This window comes from Hemitrygon akajei, chromosome 20, assembly GCF_048418815.1.
Source record: "Hemitrygon akajei chromosome 20, sHemAka1.3, whole genome shotgun sequence".
Lineage (NCBI taxonomy): Eukaryota > Metazoa > Chordata > Chondrichthyes > Myliobatiformes > Dasyatidae > Hemitrygon > Hemitrygon akajei.
Genome location: NC_133143.1, coordinates 34,423,928 through 34,444,795, shown reverse-complemented (window position 1 = coordinate 34,444,795; position 20,868 = coordinate 34,423,928). Strand labels below are relative to the sequence as shown.

General features: G+C 40.9%; 1 protein-coding gene across 2 annotated transcripts in view; it reads right to left on the bottom strand.

The window, feature by feature from the left end:
• Nucleotides 1–20,868, bottom strand: part of LOC140713718 (solute carrier family 12 member 7-like) — a 219,369-nt gene that overhangs the window by 188,158 nt on the left and 10,343 nt on the right. The window lies entirely within an intron of this gene.

Below are 20,868 nucleotides of genomic sequence, written 5' to 3'. Positions count from 1 at the left end.
TAGGGACTATGACTGCTCTCTACACAGAAAAGTTAGACTATTAAATTCACTCTTGTTACACTTGAATACCTTTAAGCAACTTTCAAATTATATACAGTGACTCCATTAGAATAAAAATAATTTAGAATGGATAATTGGAGGCAAAACTTACAAGCAGACAGTGAGAAAGGGAAAGAAATTAAAGCAGGACAGAGATTTATAACCAAGTAGAACAAATCATTTTTAAAACAATGATTTTTCATGTATCCCATTTAGAGGATAGACAGAAATCTACTTCCTCCCACATTCACACCAGTCAATTTACAGGAATGTCAAAGTAGAAAGCTATTTTTATTATCAAAGTACATATAGGTCACCAAATACAATCCTGAGATTCATGTTTTGTGGGCATACTCAACAAATCAATAGAATAGTAACCATGACCAGATCAATGAAAGATCAAAGTGCAAAAAACCTGCACAAATGCAATTATAAATAAATAGCAATAAATAATGAAGATATGAGATGAGTCTTTGAAAGTGAGTTTTCGAAAGTGAGTTTTCATACAACAGCATGAATTATGACTCGTACACCTTTTATCTACTGCCCTGTATTTGGCCTCTTTCTTTTTCCTGAACACTTCTTTACATAGTAGAATGTATCAAAGCCATTTAATGGCTAGTTAATCTATCAAACAGGTCAAATAAAGCCACCACTACTTCTGCCCAATGTACAGTTTGCGCTGTAGTATTAAGGGCAATTTTTTGTAAAGACGAGTTCCCTTCCATGTACTCTATCTGCTATCTCCCCACTCCCCCACCCAACACTTCTCATGTCATTTCTGTGCTATGCAGCATCAAAAATCAACTCTTTGCAAGTAGATAAACTTTTGTGCCTGCTTGAGCAGTTCTGGGCTTCAAACTGGAAAAAAAAAAGAGAAACATAACATGGCTCATTTAAAAAAGGATGACAGGATTATACCAGAATTGGGAAGGTTATGCATATCAGGAAGGATTGCAGAGACTCCTTTTCTCCTGAAAAGAGCAGAAGAGCATAGTAGTAACTCTACATAGTACTGATGTTGCTGTGCTGACTCTTAGATGGCCGCGTGGATGAAAGAAAAATGGAGGACTATGTAGAAGCTTAATGGAGTGATTGAACCTGATGGTTAGACGCAGATTTAGGCATGGCCCAGATTGAAAAAGTCACAGCATCAGGGTCTGAGGTGAAGAATGCCAAGAAGCTTTCAGCTCGCTGCTCCACAATGTTTACTCAGCTTTGTGTTGAACTATGGGTCTCGGACTCTTTTCGTGGACTTCATTTCAGAATGCTATTTGCTTGTGGTTATTTTTTGTGTGATTTGTTTTGATTTCAGATTGGGTGTTTTTTAAAAAAAAAAGGGTTCTTTGCTTCATTACTACTTGTCAGGAGATGAATCTTCAAGTTTTATAATCTATACATACTTTGATAATAAATGTACTTTGAATAGATAGATCTTGGAACATGTTAGAGGTCTGCACAACATTATGGGCCATAGGGCCTATGCTTTCTTCCCTCTTTTGACTAAAAAGTGTTCCACTTCTCTTGTAAACCATTGTTTCTTCACTCTTCCCTGGCTGTGAGAAACCTATCCAGAACTCCATGCAAGTGGTCCCTAAACAAACCTCCAACATGTCGACTGCACATTTCCCTGTGAATATCTCTTCCCAACTTAGGATCCTAAGTTCCTGCTTAATACCATCATAATTAGCTACCAATTAAATCCAATATTGTTTGTGCCAATCCTCATCCATGGATATACTAAAGGTCAGGGAGTTGTGATAATCTCCAAAATACCCATCACCAAGATGTCTGTCACCTGTCCAGAGTCAGTGCCTAGAACTAAATCCAGTATGGCCTCTCCTGTAGTCTGCTTGCCCAGATACAGTAATCCTTCCTAAACGCATCGAACAAATTTTGTTTTATCTGAACCTTTTGCACCAAGGCAGTAGACTATTTTACAAATTTTGAAGTTACACATGACAACAATTCTAAAATTATGCCCTTTTCACTTCCTATACTTCCTCGGTCTCCATTACATCAAATACTGCTACAGTTCAAACCAGTGCACTGATGATGCCATAGCCTCAGCCCTCCACTCTGTCCTGTCCTAGCGAGGAAACAATACCTCATATGCCAGGAGACTGTTCAACTTCAGTTTGGCATTTCACAATGTCATCTCTCAGAGGCTGGTGACTCAACACCGTAACTGGATTTTGATCTTTTTCGCAGACCGACCCACGTCCAAATTGGTAGCAACATCTCAAGCTCCATCAGGCTGAGCATTGGTGCCCCCCCCACTGCGTGCTCAGCCCACTTGTGCATGCAGCTGACTTACAACTGCATTGCCAGACTCAACTCCAATCACATCAAGTTTACTGATACTACAGTGGTTGACCTCATCAGCAACAAGGATGAGTTGACATAGAGGGGAGATTAAGAGGCTTGCCAAATGATGCAAGAGCAACAACCCAAGTCTCAATGTGGACAAGACAAAAGAAATAATTGGTGACTTCAGGAAAGCACAGATTGATCAGTGTCCATTGCACATCAATGGTGCTGCTGTGGAGAGTGAAGAGCACAAAGTTCCTTGGTGTGTACATAATGAACGATCTAACCTGGATCCAAAACATCCCCATGCTAGTCAAGGCGTCACAGCAGCATCTACATTTTGAGGTGATTGAGGAGTGTAAGGCTCCCTGCCTGCCTTCATTTCTAATGCCTTTCTATGAGAGCACCTTTGAGAGTGTCCTGTCTGGCTGCATTGTGTGGTATGGCATCAGACCGCAAGACCCTACAGAGGATAGTTCAAACCACTGAGAGGATCACCAGGGTTCCTTTCTCCCCACCATTTGTGATATTTACTGGAAGCATTGCAGACAAAGGGCCCAAAGCATTGTTGAGAATACCTACCACCCATTCCACAATCTTTTTGACTCACTAACATCAGGAAGGAGGTACAGAAGCACCAGGATTAGAACTGCCAAACTGTGTAACAGCTTCTACTCTTAGGCTGTGAGACTAATGAATACCCTGCCACTGCTGATGTCTTATCACTAGGTCAGCATGCTGTTTACTGTTCTGTTTACCTTTGCTGAATTCATTGAATTATTAACATATTTATGGTAATATTTTGGTAAGTGAAGTCATTCATTGGGTATAATTAAAGCAGAGGTTAATAGGTTCTTGATTGGTAAAAAGTTACTGGGAGAAGGTAAGAGAATGGGGCAAGAGGGATAATAAGTCAGCCATAATCGAATAGTGGAGCAGACTTAATGGGCCTAATTCTGCTGCTATGTGTTATGGTCTTTGTTAGACAGACCATATTACAGCAATTATAAAAATCAAAGTCATTAATTCATAGGGGAATTCATGAGAAATGTATTAACCTAGAATATAGTCAGAATGTGAAACAAACTACCACAGACACATTTCAGAATAACCCTGATTAGCAAAGGAAAAGTATAAGTTTAAGATTAGCAAAAGGAAAAGTTTGACATATCAAAGTCAAAGGCAACATGAGTGTTTAGAGAAGGAACCTTCTTCCTATTAGTTAGGCCGAATGGTCCTTTACCTTGCAATGCATTGTGCTAAATTAAACTAGGATAGGAGTACTTAAATGCAGACAGGATAAAGATAGGTTTTATCAAGTTTCTAAAATTTGAGATGACAATTTTAAAGCTAATATGCAAGAAATTTGTGGGAAGTACACAAGTGGATGCTGTAGGATAGGCTTCCAGTAAGAGTGGAAATGTAGTGGGCTGAAACAGCTGGCAGAGCTGAACAACTGAAATATATTTACACAATGATGTAGCAACCAGGTGGACATTGGTGGTTGGTTAATACAATGTATTATTAAGTTGCAGCATATTCCCAGTGGTAGTTGAATGACTAATTCCAAAAATCAATGTTAGCTTTGTATGCTCCTTGTCTAACCTTAAATGAAAATCAGATTGTTAGATATTCATGTACATCTTGATCCTTATGGGTTGCTATGACACTTCCCTGTGTGTTGCATTCCGGTTAGTAAAATAAACAGCTGCATGTTTGTTCCCCACTTCAATCTCTCTTGTATATTATTCACAGCCACCTGGCTTCCCAGTACACAAACATAACAGACCAGTTAGGACTAGTTTATGCTCATCAGCTAGACAAGAGAATGCACATCCAGTTCCTGAGTTGACAGAAGTACGCATAAACAAAGGGCAAATAAGAGCCAAAATTAATTGATAAAAATGCATCATGAAGATTGTGCAAATATGGAGTTCATAGTACATACATGTCACCATACAAAACCCTGAGATTCATCTTCTTTCGCGCATACACTGTAAATCCAAGAACCATAACAGAAATCAATGAAAGAGCACACCCAACAGGGTGGACAAACAACCAATATGCAAAAATAGAACTGTAAATACAAAAGAGAAAAAATAATAAGCAAAAAATATTCAGAACACAAGGCAAAGAAGAGTCCTTGAAAGGGAGTCCATCGTTTGTGGGAACAGTTCAGTGATGGGGCAAAGTGACGTTGAATGAAGTTATCCCCTCTGGCTCAAGAGTCTGATGGGTGAGGGGTAATAACTGTTCCTGTATCTGGTGATATGAGTCCTGAGGCTCTTGTACCTTCTTCCTGATGGCAGCAGCGAGAAGAGAGCATGATCTGGTGGGGGGGGGGGGGGGGGGGGCGGCGGTCCTGATGATGTATTTTGCTTTTCTACGACAGCCCTCCATGTAGATTTCCTCAATGGAGAGGAGAGCATTACCTGTGATGGACTGGGCCTAATTCACTACTTTTTGTAGGGTTTTTCATTTTATTGATGTTTCTATACCATGCCTTGATGCAACCAGTCAATATACTCTCCACCACACACATAGAAGTTTGTCAAAATATTAGATGACATGCCAAATCTTTGCAAACTTCTAAGGAAGTAGTAGTGCTGCCATGCTTTCTTCATAATTGCACTTGTCATGTGTGCTGGGCCTATGACAGGTCCTCTAAAATAACATTGAGGAATTTAAAGTTGCTGACCCTCTTCACCTTTGATTTCTTCCGCAGCCCCCCCCCCCCCCCCACCCGAGTACTGGCTCATCGACTTCTGGTTTCCTCCACCTGAAGTCAGTAATCAGCAACTTCATCTTCCCAACACTGAGTTAGAGGTTGTTGTGGCACCACTCAGCCCTGTTTTCAATCTTCCTCCTATATTCCGATTCATCGCTACCTTTGTTTTGACCAACAGCAAGTTTGCTGGTATTGTCGGCAAACTTAAATATGGCATTAGTTGTAAGTGTAAAGCAAGTAGAGGAGGGGAGTAAGCACACAACCTTGTGCAAATGAAGACTGGAGGTGATGTTGCCAATCTGAACTGACTGGGGTCTGCAAGTGAGGAAATTGAAGATCCAATTGCACAAGGAGGTCTTGAGGCCAAGACCTTGAAGTTCATTGATTACCTTGGGGACGATAGTATTGAATGCTGAGCTGTAGTCAATAAAGAGCATCCTGATATATGCATTTTTGCTGCCAGATGTTCCAGGATTGAGTGAAGAGCCAATGAAATGACATCTGCTTTGGACCTATTGAATTGGTAGGCAAATTGGAGCAGATCCAAGTCACTTCTCAAGCAGGTGTTAGCATTTCAATCACCAGCCTCTCAACACTTAATCACAGTGGACGTAAATGCTACTGGATGAGAGTCTTTAAGGGAGATTAACGCATTCTAATTAGGCAATAGTATAATTCAGGCCTGCCTAAAGCAGGTGGGTACATCAGACTGCCAAAGAAAGAGATTAAAAGACTGCGAAGCTAGAGGTTAAAGAACACTCCAGCCAGCTGATCAGCACAGGTCTTTAGTACTCAGCTAGGTACCCCATTTGAACCGGATGCTTTCCATGGGTTTACCCTCTTGAATGATGATGCTCCCACATCGGCCTCAGACTAAAATCACAGAGTCACCACACATCTATACAAGTAATATGGGTGACTTAACTGTTTCTTCATTATTTCAGGGTCAATTAGAGAAATATAATGAATGCCAGCATTACCAGCAATGTCCACATCCCAGAGTGAAAAAAGAGAAAATGCCCCCATTTACTATTCCCTTCAATGAAGCAATTAATATTGGCTCGTCATTTCCTTTCAACCAGAAATCAAACATTTCTTGCACTGTCAGAAATATCAATCTGCTCCTCAATGCGTTACTACAAGCAAAACACTTCCAACAATAGGCTCCAAGACAGCCGAGTATGCATAACCTTGAGCTAGAACTTTTGAGCAGCAAAGCACAAAGCAGAAGCTCTGGTCTCTCAAGGAGTGGCAGCCCTGGCTACCATTAGCATCACCATCAGCTGATGAAAGATAATATTAGCTGATACCAAGAGAATTTTGTTCTGCTGGTATTTCATCTGCAAAGGAGATTAGAATTAGATGAAAAAGCAGATACTAAATAACAGCACAACATGAACATTTGCAGAGAGGTGGTTGATTTAGTACAGACTCCAGCAAATAACACATTTGAGTATTATTGCCAGTGCCATAAATTCAGTACAAGTCTAAAGTTTTTTTTGTTTTTAATGAATTGATTGTAATCTTAAGTCAAAGGAAAAAATGCTACAAGTTGATATTTGTTTTAGAAATCTAAAACAAAAAATTTCGATTCATAAAATATATTCACAAAAGAGCAAAACTTATATTTATGGGCTTACTTTAGGTAGTGTCAACTTAAAAAAAATACATAGTACCATTGCCACTTATGTGGCTCTCTGACAATCACACCATTTCATTGTTGAAAGGGCTTCCCCACCCAATTCAACCTTTGCATGTGTAGTAGCTGTAAGAGCCCAGATGATCTTCCTTCCCATGTGAAGCCTTTGCAATGTATGCACCGTTACAATGCACCCCTCAGCACGTACTTCTGCAGTCTGTAATGTGCTAGTCAGCAGCATTCCCTTAGACTTCTCATTGTGCTACAAGAACAACAAGTTTCAGCCAAACCAAAGGGCATCTTTCACTGAGATAATGACCTTCCATCAGCACTTGATATGTATCTCAGTGTGCGACCTTGGGAACAGCCCATAAATCAGAGGACCTTCTGGTACACATATTGGGGATGAACTGAGACAAGGACCATTGCATCCCTCTCAAAATCCACATTCTGCAAAGATGTGGGTAACTGTTTGATCCCAGTGCAACTGCTGAGAGAACCATGCACTGGGGATGATTTGTCACTTGTACAGGAACCATCTGGATGAGAGGCCACCCTCACCAATAGCCAAGTGAGATCTTGATGCCTGTTGACAAGTTCTGGCAATAAAGGCTTCCTGCCAGATGATCTGCATAATTTACTTAGAAAACTACTCAGTGTCCATTGGCTGTTCCATACTAACCACCGCTTGGTGGATGTGGTCAAAAAAGGTATTTACTTGAAAGAACTCTACCAGAAAGGATATTTGTGTACAAGTAGATTCATCCCAGACTGGTCTTTAGTCTTACAGATTACAGCACTAAAATCTGTCTTTTAGATGTTTTGCCAGTTTCTGTCTCCATCACAGTTTTGTACAGTACACTAATCCTTCAAATGCATTTTCCTAATTATTGAGCTTTCTGCCAAGAAAAATGAATATTTAATCTATATTTCTTATATTGTCTCAAGTAGACCATCCCTTTGTCTTCTTTTCTCACAAACAAAACCAATCCGAGTCAAACTCTTAGGAGTACAACTAAGAACACCAATCATTTCCAAAAACTCCTACCAATCTACCAAATTACTAATCACAGGAGCAATATACTCATCTTGATTCTCAGCCAATCACCTGAGTAAAACAAAACTCAATGGGTCAAGCAGCATCTGCTGAAGGGGATGGTCAACAGTTTGGGTCAGTGCCACCCAACTTGTTGAGTTTTATTTTGCAGATTGGATTCTAGCATTTGCAACGTTGTGTTTTTAATCATCTAATGAACTCACTCCCTCTTATCACAAGTGCTCTCACAGTTTCTGTGCAATCTGTACCACGCCAAGTTATTTGACAGTCTCTGCCAAGCACACAACATACACCAAAAGGATGCCAATATCAGCCAACATACAGTATATTAACATTACTTTTAAACTCTTCAAGGTACAATTTAAATCAATTTTGGCACATACCAGTTCTTTCATTGATACTTATCCAAGTCATACCGTGAGAGTGTTACCACAAAGAGAACAGTGTTTTGTGAAAATGACTCACCACCCAGCACAGCAAAGAATGAGCAATAATTCTTAGTCATGCTGCTATTAATGAATGATCAAACAAAACCCCATTGCTATAGAGAACACATCACCAGAGTCTGCAATATTTCAAGGAGAATATCCTCCACTTCTCTCCTAGGGAAACAAGTTTTGCCAGCATCACACCCATATCTAAAGAGCAAATACATTGTCACACAAAGCCTTCATTTATGTGAACACAGCAATGATAACATCTATTGCTTAACAGGTAGTATTGAGGAAGTGGTTTCGCTCTATGCAGGAGTGGGGAGGCTCGGATAGAAGGTCGGGCGGGTGTTCTACAAAGGTAGCAGGGTTAAGTGTGGTGCAATAGGCGAATGTCAGCAACGGATTATGGAGAAGAGCAATCTTGTAGCGGCTGAGTCGCGCCTGAGTGAGATGCTGAGTTTGGTGCGTGGTTAGAAGGACAGTTACCGCATGGGAAGAGTAAACCGTCACTGGTTGATGCCAGGAAACTAAAAAGATCCCTTGGGGTTGCCCTGTAGATCTTAATAGTACTCAGCAAATATTCAATAAATTCCTCTGGCTAGTGCTTTCTGTCCGGGGCGCCCTGCATCACCACCAGCATTTCATTGGGCTTCCAGGGGGGTATACACAGAAACCATCAAGGGATTTTGCACAGCATCCTCAGCCTGGGATTGATTGTGACGAGGGTTAGGGACCTCTCGCATTGGCATCTGTCAGGGGGTGGGGGGGGCTTGGATCTACCTGGATCTTGGGTGGGGTAGGGCCAATCAGGGTACGTTCGAGCAAGGGCCGCATCAGGATTATCCTCAGGGTTAGTATCATCACTGGAGGTGGTAAAGTCTGAGTCAGGGTCAAACTCATCCCCTGGGGGGTGGTTTATCAAAGGGCCGTCACCCATATAGAGGTTCCGTCTTGTACTCCATTTACGAACCATGCGATCCTTAGGGGTCGCAGGTTTAGTACCTTGTGTGTCCCGTTTCCTGGTTTTAGCTCAGGTACGGGCCGCAATGGGATCAGTGAATCGTGGGCTTGGGGTTGGGAGTGCATGGGTGGGGCACAATCATGGGTCAAGGGCACAATCATGGGTCAAGGGCACAGGGGGAGCGGAAGGTTCTGAAGGTACAGGCGAGACAGCATTTGCAGCCCCCACAAGCAAAGGGACCTGCGGCTCCTCCTCCTCCTCAGTGTCCTCATTAGGGTCAAACAGGGTCTGCAGCCCAGTCATATCTGGTGCCGGCCTTTTATCACCAAGTTTTACATTATGATCATCAATCCTATGCTGCTCGTCATAGATTTCACACAAGGCCTTCAGTACCGGCCAGCTCCTGGGTTTTCCATTACTATCATTGATGGGTATCTTTCTATTTTTTGCATTCACCTCCCAGGAGGTCAGGTGGGAGCGCTCATTAAGTCTGCTGGCCACGGTATGCCAACGCGTAATTAGGTCTTTCCATTTCTGTGAGACATTCTGTCGCCATACCTGTCCCTCTGTTCACTTACACTTCTCAAGATCCCAGGTTCCCCCAATGGCCAAAATTCATTCCCCAACTTCTTATTCATCCGCGCGCTCAGTCTCCGTAAATCTGTCTTGTTTTCAGGGAATTCTTTACACATTTTCCATAATGGTGTATTTGGTCCTGATTTATCCAGAGTCTGGCCCATTTTGGTAACTTACTCTCGCATCCACTTCAGTTTCCTGACCTTCGCGTGGCAGATTTCTGCTCTTAACAACCAGTCTAAGGCAGGATGCCGTTTCAGTTAGATGTTGGAACCAGACCTTAATCAAATTGAGGATGTATTGCTCCAGAGCTTCCAACCCCAAACCCCATGCAGGGACTCTAACCCCGCTTCCCAAACGAGGGGACTCGAACCCCAAACTCTATGCAGGGACTCTAACCCTGCTTTCAAACCAGGGGACTCAAACCCCAAACTCCATGCCTCACTTACCTATTATCCGTGTCTCCCAACTGAGGTTCTCCGTTTTGTCCGTGGAGGCCGTAGGATGGTCAGCCAGAGCCGAAAGGGTCGGAACGGGGAGTCAGAGAGAGACCGAGAAAAATCTCTCAGAGGGCCCTTCCATCTCAACCCGCTCGTACCTGCCTGCCGATTTCTTACGCCGGACCCTGAACTGCCAACCGTTTGGCTCCTGGCTCGGCTCGCCAAATTGCAAAAGGAGTGTCACCCCACCAAGGACCCCTTAGGGATATCTTGCTCTTGCCATGAGACAAAGTGCCAGTCCCTGAACCAGGGAGTGCAACTGGTTTGTGGGGAGGGGTACCGCACCCACCTGCGAGTCAATGATCATGTATTCCCACTACCTATCGCAGAGGTACCAAACGAGTGTACACCTCTGCCGGTGTGGGAGAGTGGAGTGATGACACACACCTAAAGGGCAAGGGTTGCACTGAGACCATGTATACCCTCCCGGGGTATTTTTTCCTTCTATAACAGCACTGCCACCAACTTCCTGGAGTACCCTTACCCTTCCTCGGTGGCCTATGGCAACTTCCTCCCCATCGCGGTCCCTTGCCCTGGGACTTGTGGTCCCCTGTCCCGCCCATCTGGAAGGTACAAGAAAGAGGTCTCCCAAGAATTTTGTGCAGATTACCAAGTCCTGACTACCCTCACCGCACGTCAGGTGGCCGGATACAGGGCAGCTGGATTTTTCTCTTTGGGAGCATCAGGAGCCACTATGGCAGCCCATAATCAAAACTATCTAGCCTGTGGTCTCATGAGCCTTGGGAACGCCACCAGGGGAGCATTAAGATTCATAACTGACAGCCTTAACCAACTGCTGCTCTTCTCCATGCAAAACTGCTATGCACTTGATTACCTCCTCGCCAGGAAGGTACATAGCACAGAGCCCTCCAAGGACAAATGCATAATGGGGCTAGACGATGCTACCGCCAACATAACACGGTATATGAACAAAATAGATGAACAGTTAGGATCCATTAAGGAAGGAACAGGTTGGGCGGGATGAGGGGATTGGGGACTAAGTGCGTGGAAGGACTGGTTGATCAATGGGGCTATTTACGTGCTGACAGCTATTATAGGGATTTTTGTCTGTATCACCATTGTCAAATGTGTCCTGAACCGCATGATGGCCTCGTTAGGGGACCTGCTGCCGGCTAAGTCACTGATGGTAGTACGGGCAACCGTCGAGGCCACCGAACTCCTCGAACCTGCACCAGAGGATTTTCACGATATTGATGAGTGATCATTGAAATGATCAGAGGAGGGAAATGAGAATGTGGAAAGGGTAAGGGGTATGTGTAGAAAGGGGGGACAAGAGGTAAGTGTAGCAAAGTATGCGTACAGGACTGGAGACAGAGTATGTAATTGGGGAAGCGTAGGAGGGCAGGGAACAGGTAACTAAAATAGAATACCAGATGGACATGGCAACCACAAAGAAAGAGAAACCTTGCCACTGCAAGATAATGTGTCTGGCAAAGTATCTGAGCTATATACCTATTGAGTGTTTTGCTTGCGTCCATACTTATTCCGAGTATTTCGCGTGCTTAACCTAGCAATAGCCAATCAATCGATGAATTTGAATCGGTAACCATATTTGCGAATGTAGTGCCCCGTTTTTGGGTATAAGTATGACCTCTGTGAACCGACAAATTGGGAGTTGGCTACCTTACGCCCGAAGTGTGTGTGGCTGCAAACTCCTCTCTGAATAAAAACCGCTTCAGAAGTAATTTTGTGTCTCTGGTGTTTTTCCTCAACTGAGCAGATCAATACTTTCAGGTTAACAGTATTCCATAAAAACCATCAACATAAGAGAAATACATGCTAATTTATATAAAACACATTAATAACTAATACATAACCAAAACAAAATGAAAACCAAAAGGACCCTTTTGCCTACTTTTTATTATTACATTTTGACATTGTTGTTGGGAAGTAGCACACAGCACAATCTCATTACAGAAACCCAAGCTACAAGCCAACAGGTGAAAAATGGTAAAAGAACAGGTGTTTGGAAACCAAAAAAAAACCCACAATGACATCTGTTATGATCCCAGCCCCCTCCTTCTTGAGAATCGCAAGATCGCTATAAATTCGGGTCTTGGACCCAGGAAATGAGAGAGAATCCTCAGCCAGACAAAGCAACGGATTTGGCCATTGTTTCTTGGAGATACCTTTGTGGATTGCGATCCTATACTACATGCCAGCTCTCAGGGCAACGTGGACTGGGCTACGTGCACACCCTAGGGCAATGTGGGCTGGGGATTGCATCACCCCACCCTGATTGACAACTACAACCCTACAAGTCAAGATAAAAGAGGGGCTGCAGGGGGCAGTCCCCTAGCAACGCACCAGAAGGAGACACCATCGCTCCCGTGATAACGGGAAGCTATTCAGAAGCCACGTGTGGTCCGTTTCCCCTGGCCTGGGGAACGGGTGGCTGATAACACCGAAAAGGACTTCGAACTAACAACAGGGAACCCACATTCCCGATTCAAAGGTTTGCGTCCTAAAAGACTGGGCAAGTTTCTTTTCTCACCAAAATCTCTCTCTCTCTCCAATAAGTGAAACCCAGCGGTCCCCAAAAGGCTAAAGCCTGCATGAACTTGAGAGACTTTTATATTTCCATCGGACAATATTTTTACCACTAGACAAAACGATAGAGCTACTTCTTATTGATGATTATTACTATACCCGCGCTTTAGATTGAGTATTGACGACGTATGTTATCTGAATGTTTGTATTAACCTTACTTTTGTGCCCCTTTATAAATAAAAACGTTTAAAAATAGTACCATCAGACTTCAACGGACCTCTCTATCTTTGCTGGTAAGTGACCCAGTTACGGGGTTCGTAACACATCCAATTACAACTATTTGCTATTGGCATCAAAAATTTGCTTCCTAATCCTTGTGGAAGTCCTATCAATTTTCAAAAAAAATTAAAAAAAAAAAAAAAATAGCCAACTAAAAGCAAAGTGCTAAGAAAACTATTTTTACAGCTGATAGCAATACTATTGTACCCTAAAATACTAGGTGCACATCCTCAGACTAAATAATCCAAGGTCAGCTAAGATTTGACTAACGTTATGATGTTTTAGCCTGGTCTTTCCAATAAAGATACATTTATGTGCATAAATGTAAATCGTATGCAAGAATTAAAATTATATTTTATTAAGCTTTAATCTGGAGAGTTACTGAGAACAAATCTTAAAAGAAAATTTTCCCAAGCAACAGTGTGAAGATGCTGTTAAAAGTCTACATATGCAGAATCTGCAACTAATATAGTCAAATGAGTACGTCACTCAATAAACATCCTGTAGTGTGGTTCCTAAATTAGATGGAAGTTGAAAAGCTTCTGATACATTGGGTTAGAAATTTGTTCACCAAATTAAAAACTACTGAGCTGTTGTCACTTCAGTTGACTCAGTAGAGCAATACATGCAGACTTTTAAGTGTCTTTGCACCCATATGAAGAGCATTTTCACTTCTGGCAAATGTTTGTTATCACCACTACTACTTTTCTGGCATTAAAAATCTTTCTTGAAATGCAACAAGAAACATTTTGGCAGTACTGTAGGCCTAACACAAACTCTCCATTTTCACTTCCTTTGTTGAAAGAATTAATTAATTATTGTACTGCCCTGCACTGTTTTGTGCACTTTATGTAGTCCTGTGCAGATCTGTAGTCTAGTGCAGTTTTTATGTTGCTTTTACGTAGTCTAGTGTAGCCTTGTGCTATCTCACATAGTCTTGTGTAGTTTTGTGTTGTTTCATGTAGCACCAGGGTCCTGGAGGAACATTGTTTCATTTTTACTGTGTGCTGTACTAGCAGTTTATGGTTGAAATGACAATAAACTTGACTTGATCATAGACATTTCCAAACATTCTTCTCTACAGCTGTTTTGTCACTTTTCCGGTTTTGATGAAGGGTCTATGGTCCAGAACATGACTGTTACACTCTCCACTGATGCTACCTGACCTGACCTGCTGAGTGTGTCTGACATTCTTGGTTTATTAACTGTTGCATTGACAAAGTATGCAAATTATATACTTGAAATAATGAACATTTATACAGCTCCTCCAATTGGGGAAAATTCTGCAATGTTTCAAAGTAATGGAAAAATGGATGATCTTCAATTCAGTACAAGACAAATTACCACCCTATCCTTGTTATATGCGGGGGATATGTTCCTCGCAGTCGACGCATAATGCGAATAATTATTTAAATGGAGAAAATAGGGATGCATTCTGGAGGGCCTCCCAAATATGTTTTATCTGTAATTTATTCACTTTTTAAAAAAATTTTTTATTAGTTTTTCAAGACATTTTACAAATTAAAAACCCCAAATCCCAATGAGGAGCATTAATACAATGCAAAATTAAGCATACAATAACAATATGCTACAAAGGAAGAGAATTTAACAAAAAAGCACCTAAATTAAAGACAAGTAAGCTTAGTGTCCTCCCCAAGCCCCACAACACAAGAAAAAAAACAACTCCAGACCGACCACAACACAATATAGAGAGTATAAGTCAGGACAGTCAAGCTCCCAGACTGTGAATACACTTAGCAACAGAGGATAATAATGCCTACTACCAGAAAAAAAAGGGAGCTGAGAAGAAGAAGAAAAAAAGAAAAAACCCTAGTCAAGAGGAAGGTTATGAAAGTACTCGATAAAAGGTCCCCAGACCTTATGGAACTTTAGATCCGAATTAAGAACTGAATAATGAATTTTTTCGAGGTCCAAGCAGGCCATAATGTCGTTAAGCCATTGCGCATGAGTGGGCAGGGCAACATCTCTCCATCTAAGGAGGATCAAGCGTCTAGCCAGGAGAGAGGCAAAGGATAGTATTCGGCATTTGGTCGGACCCAGACATAAATCTGTCTCGCCCCAAAAACCGAACAGAGCAATTAAGGGGTTTGGTTCTAGGTGCTGATTCAGAATACCCGATAATGTAGTGAAGACATCTTTCCAGAATATCTCCAAGCTAGGACAGAACCAGTACATATGGATGAGAGAGGCCATGCCCCTCTTGCATTTATCACAGAGCGGACTAATGCCAGGGTAGAATCGAGATAGTTTAGATTTAGACATAAGGGCTCTATGAACAATCTTAAACTGTAAAAGGCAATGGCGAGCACAAAGAGAGGTTGAGTTAACCGATTTGAGAACTGAGTCCCAGCTCTCCTCGGATAAGGAGATATTTAAATCCTGCTCCCAGGCCATTTTAATTTTATCCACAGGGGCCCATCGTAAGGCTGCTAGTTTATCTCAGATAATTGATATTAAACCTTTACCTAGTGGATTAATGGAAAGAAATATGTCCATAGCATTTTTCGCAGGCATTTCAGGAAAGTTAGGAATTAAAGGAGCAATAAAGTGCCGGATTTGGAGATATCTGAAAAAATGAGCATTAGGCAGGTTGAACTTAACAGAGAGCTGCTGAAAAGAAGCAAAGCGATTATCAATGAAAAGATCTTCAAAATGTCTAATGCCCTTCCTATACCAAACATGGAATGCTGAATCGTACGTAGTAGGTAAAAAAAAGCTGATTATGTGCGACAGGGCTAGAAACGGAAAACCCCTGGAAACCATAGCGTTTCCTGAACTGAGCCCATATACGCAAAGTGTGTCTAACAAGAGGATTAGCTATTGATCTGGGCAGACTACTAGGGAGTGCAGAGCCAAGAAGTGCAGAGATAGATAATTCTTTAGTGGAGCTCAACTCCATTGCCACCCAGTTAGGGCACTCGGGTTGGCCGTGGAAGAAAGACCAGAAGGTAGCACAATGTATATTAGCTGCCCAATAATATAAGCGAAAGTTAGGTAACGCCATGCCACCCTCTTTTTTAGATTTTTGGAGGTGGATTTTATTAATTCTAGAGCGCTTATTCTGCCACAGATATGACAAAATAATAGAGTCTAAGGAATCAAAAAAAGATTTAGGAATAAAAATTGGGATAGACTGAAATACTGTAGATGTCGGATTATAAGCCGCTACTTTTTTCCCACATTTTGAACAGCTTTGAACTCTGCGGCCTTTAATACAGTGCAGCTAATGCATGATTTTTTTCATGCCGCCAAAAACATTTTGCCTCGTAACAGTAGACCAATAAAATTGATGAGTAGTTCACAGAGGTCCAATGAAATTGTACGATAAATCAAGCGCACTTTCACAATTAAATTATTGTAAATCAGTCATTTGTACTCACCCTCATCAACATGGAAAACACTCGAAGAAAAGCATTGTGCTGCCTTTATGGCAGTTATTTAGTTTATAATATTTTCGCTTAGTAATTCATTTTCTAGTTAAAGTTAGAAGTGTTTTAACTATATTTGTTTTCTGTACTACATCGCGGGATGCTATGACGTCACACCCGGTTTCATCGCGTCTTGTGGGAAAAATGCCGTTTGCGATAAACGGGAAGGCGGGGGGGAGCACATTACGCGAGCGGCATTGGATCTGAGCGAACGCTGCTTTTAAGTTAAAGGCGATCAATAACTTTTCCTGGTAGGCTGCAGTATATATATTTTTTACCAGTCGTTAGGAGATATTGGAATGTTGTTCAGTAAAAAAGTATACGCAACGTATATTTAAAAGTAGCCGCGTTACAGGCACGGTTCGAAAAAAAGCATTTGCAATATGTATTTGTTTATGTTACCATATGGATTTAATTAAAAGTTAAAAAATCCTCACGTGTAATATCTTTCTGTGTAAATATCTCATATTACAACGTGGGACACCTGCGGCCGAAAATCCGGTGTGGCCTGTACAAGTAAAAAATTGATTTTCTTTCTAAAATTAGAGCCAGCGGCTTTTAATCAGGTGCGCTCTGTAGTCCGGAATCTACGGTAAGTATAAAAATTTGGGGAGAACATACATTAACAACATTAATACGACCTACCAAAGACATAGATAGAGGTGACCATTGTACCAGACTGTTTTATAGCATATGAAAGATTGACAAAGTTTTCACGAAAGAGATCTTTAAACTTCCTTGTGACTGTAATTCCAAGATAAGTAAATTGATTATGGACTACTTTAAAAGGGAGATCACGAAATATTAGTTCTTGTGCTTCTTTATTAATTGGGAAAAGTTCACTCTTATGTAAATTAAGTTTATAGCCAGAGAATTTATTCACATTTTCACACCAATATGACACAAAAGCAGTACCACAAGGCAACATTTGTATTATTTCATCAACTTAAGGTACTATTCAACGTAATAAATCATAGAAAGTTAACATATTAGGGTGTATAGTACTCAAACCCTTAAGAGCATGGGGGTTTAGTGAATGGTAAACTAAGAGAGGCTTCATCTTACAGTCTCCTTCAGCATTGGAACACATAGGCAAAGGCAATCTGTCCTTTATTGCCTTGAAACCAGACGCAGATTTTTCATCCTTACTTATGTAAGTGTGCTTCAGCATACACTTCCAAAAAATCCCAGTCTCGTCTGCATTAAACACCTGCTTTGGTGTGATGCCAGCACAACTATCATAGCCCGCAACTGCGCAGGGTAGCGTTTGTCAGCCTCATGGTCAGCACTAGCTTGCTCACCATGCACAGCTATGTTGTGAAGCCTGTGACGATTAACAAAGTTAGAAAACCATCCCCTACTTGCATTAAAGCTAACAATATCATTTGACACTTCCTCACTATCCTTTAAATAAAGGCGACCATAAATTTCCAAAGCTTTCACACGAAGATGATCGGAACTAAGTGCTGTTGTTTTCTTTGTTTCATGCTCAATGTACAAACGCAACATTTTCTCCATTTTTGTCATAATCGGGCTACGCACTTTGGTAACAATCTTTGAAGACACTTATGGTGAATCAATCACTGCCCTTTTTATTTTCCTCAGCATTTTCCTGTTTGTTTCTGATTGTGGACTCACCCAGGCCAAAGTAGCATCCCAGAGCTGTGTTTCCTTCACCTGACGCCGCCCTGTTTATAATTTCCAACTCGCCCCAAGTGTTAAAGCGGTTCTCTACCGCTTGGCTGATGGCCCAGGACTTGACATAGGACGCTTAGGAGGCATAGTTAAATATTTCAAGCACAAAATCACTACACCGTAGGTAAAAAACAACAGAAGTTTAAGAGCGCAAGATCCCACATCCACACTTTGCCAAAACCAATGCGAGACTGGCGTGAGTGAAACTGTGAGGCATGCGCACGTGACTTGTGTTGGCGGGAAAGCAGTGTTCCTTGCATAACTGAGTTTTGGACGCATATAAAGGAGAAATTGGTAGAAATAGGTTCCTTGCACAACTGTAAATCCACATATATCGAGGATAGGGTACAGTCATGGTCCTGTAATGAACACAAAGTTTTAGTTTTCACAGAAACAAAAGTCCCAAGAATTGGACTCCAGACTGAAGTCATAAAAGGTACAGAGCTTAAGTTCACAAAGAAAGGTTATTTCTCTTGAACATGGTCATAGTGATACCAAATGGAAGTAATTAAGATTTAATCTACAATGCTTGAAAATGCTCTTGTGGGCATCAGATCAGATCAAAGTGCACAACAATGAACAACCATTAGTTTGCTGGTGCATCTGGAGTAACCTAGTCAGAGAGGCAGATTCTCCAAAGTCGTGCAACAAATCCCACCCACAAGCCATTTGACAGTTCCAATCAATATCTGGAAGCATTGCTGATGCATCTGATTTAGAAGGCAATTTGCCTTTTGAAAAAGTGAACTCAGTGCCAACTGAAATGCAAAAGGCCCCTCATTTACTCTCTCAAAAACATGCACGAGATGACATTTCACATTTGTTTTCAAGTGAGCATTTAAGCCAATGTTTCTCTCTTTAACAATGAGCACAGTAAGATTACCCCTTTTTTGTATCATGCCTCTCTATCATCTTCCAGTAAATTACACAGTGTGTGGCCTGTCCTTTCAGTGACAGACAGCAGGACTCATTGAATAAATACTCAGAATTCAGGTGCAGCCCTAAAGGGAGGAATAAATTCTCTTTCTCACACTACTAAATCTAAAATTGTAATTCCAACTCAGCCAAACAGGTTTCAGATAAACACTAATACCACAACAATTCAATACTATTTTAGATTAGATTTTAAGCAATTCTGATTTTCACAATGAAAAGGAATTAGGATCTAGTTCGATCAAGATCTACTTGAGTCAGGGTAATAAGTCTTTGACACTCAGATCCTTAAAGGTTACGGAGTAAAAGGTTCAGTTTAAAAGTGGTTCTTTACATACAGTACTGATTATACTCCTTAGAAAATATATTTTAGTTTGATCTTAATTTGTATTGCTTTATAATGTTTATGTAACTCTCAAAATAAGTTTGATCTACCCTTAATTATCTGTTGTGAGAGTCCTCCCCACTTGTTTCCACCAAAATGCTGGGATTGGCAAGAATTGGCAAGTGGAGACTTGCATTCAATTTAGAATTACCGTTTATACTGAGTAGCTTCCCTATTTTAATCCCTTAAATTGTAATTTTTGAATTATGAAAATCAAAAGGTCCAATTTACAAATACAGATTGGGTTATAAAGTACATTTGGATGGCATTTTGGTCGAATGAGATAGTTGCCATTTCAATATTATTTCTGCAAACTATTCAATATGTAAACCCTTAGTGTTATCATTGCTAGTTTTCAAAAAAAAACACAAGTACCAACACCACCTAGTGGGCAAGTATTGTTACTTTACATAGAGAAATGGCTTACAAATTATAAATTCCCCACAGATTCAACTACTCTCCTACACAGCAGGGAAAATTAACATAGACCAATTAACTTATCAATGCTCACATTTTTTGGGGAGGAAAGTCATACACTCAGTGAAAAGCAGTGTAGAGAACCAGACATCACGAACCCAGGTTGCCAGCAAAGTGAGGCTGCACCCCTACTACCTGTGCTACCCCCAAACTTTTAGTCATAAAATAACTTTAAAAAACATAAAATTTATAGTTTTGGTAAAGATTTTTAATGTCAAAACAAAATACAATTTGCAATTTCCATATGATCAATACCATTTCGAACACAACTCTCCTAGAACTATCATACCATATTATTTTAACCTAAAAGTTCTATCACCTGTTTCACCTCCAATGAAAGAGGCAACTTAGAAACTATTATTAATAACCTGAGCATTCCCAGTATGTGCAGAATCTTATTTATTAATAATATCAGCATTAGCAGGTCCTCTAGATAAAGCAAGATATTTTTATAATTAAATATAGTATTACAAAATATAAAAAGGGAAAGGCACAGGGTTAGAGTTACAATAATGCAAATTTAACATTGAGAATAATCATTGAAATAAATTAGCCTTTCCAGAAAGGATTTAAAATATGCAAAATACAAAGTTTCTCCATTTCATACCACGGATTTAGTGAAAAAAATTGACTAAAAGCCAGTTTTAGGCCAATTCCATAATTCATAACTCATGCTACAGAATATACAGTTGGCCATCCTTTTCCACGGGTTCTGCATGTGCGAATTCAACCAACCGCGGATCGGGAAAACCCAGAAGTTCTCTCTCCAGCACTCGTTGTTTGAGCATGTACAGACTTTTTTTTCGTGTCATTATTCCCTAAACAATACAGTATAACAACTATTGACATAGCATTTACATTGTATTAGGTATTATAAGTAATCCAGAGTTGAGTT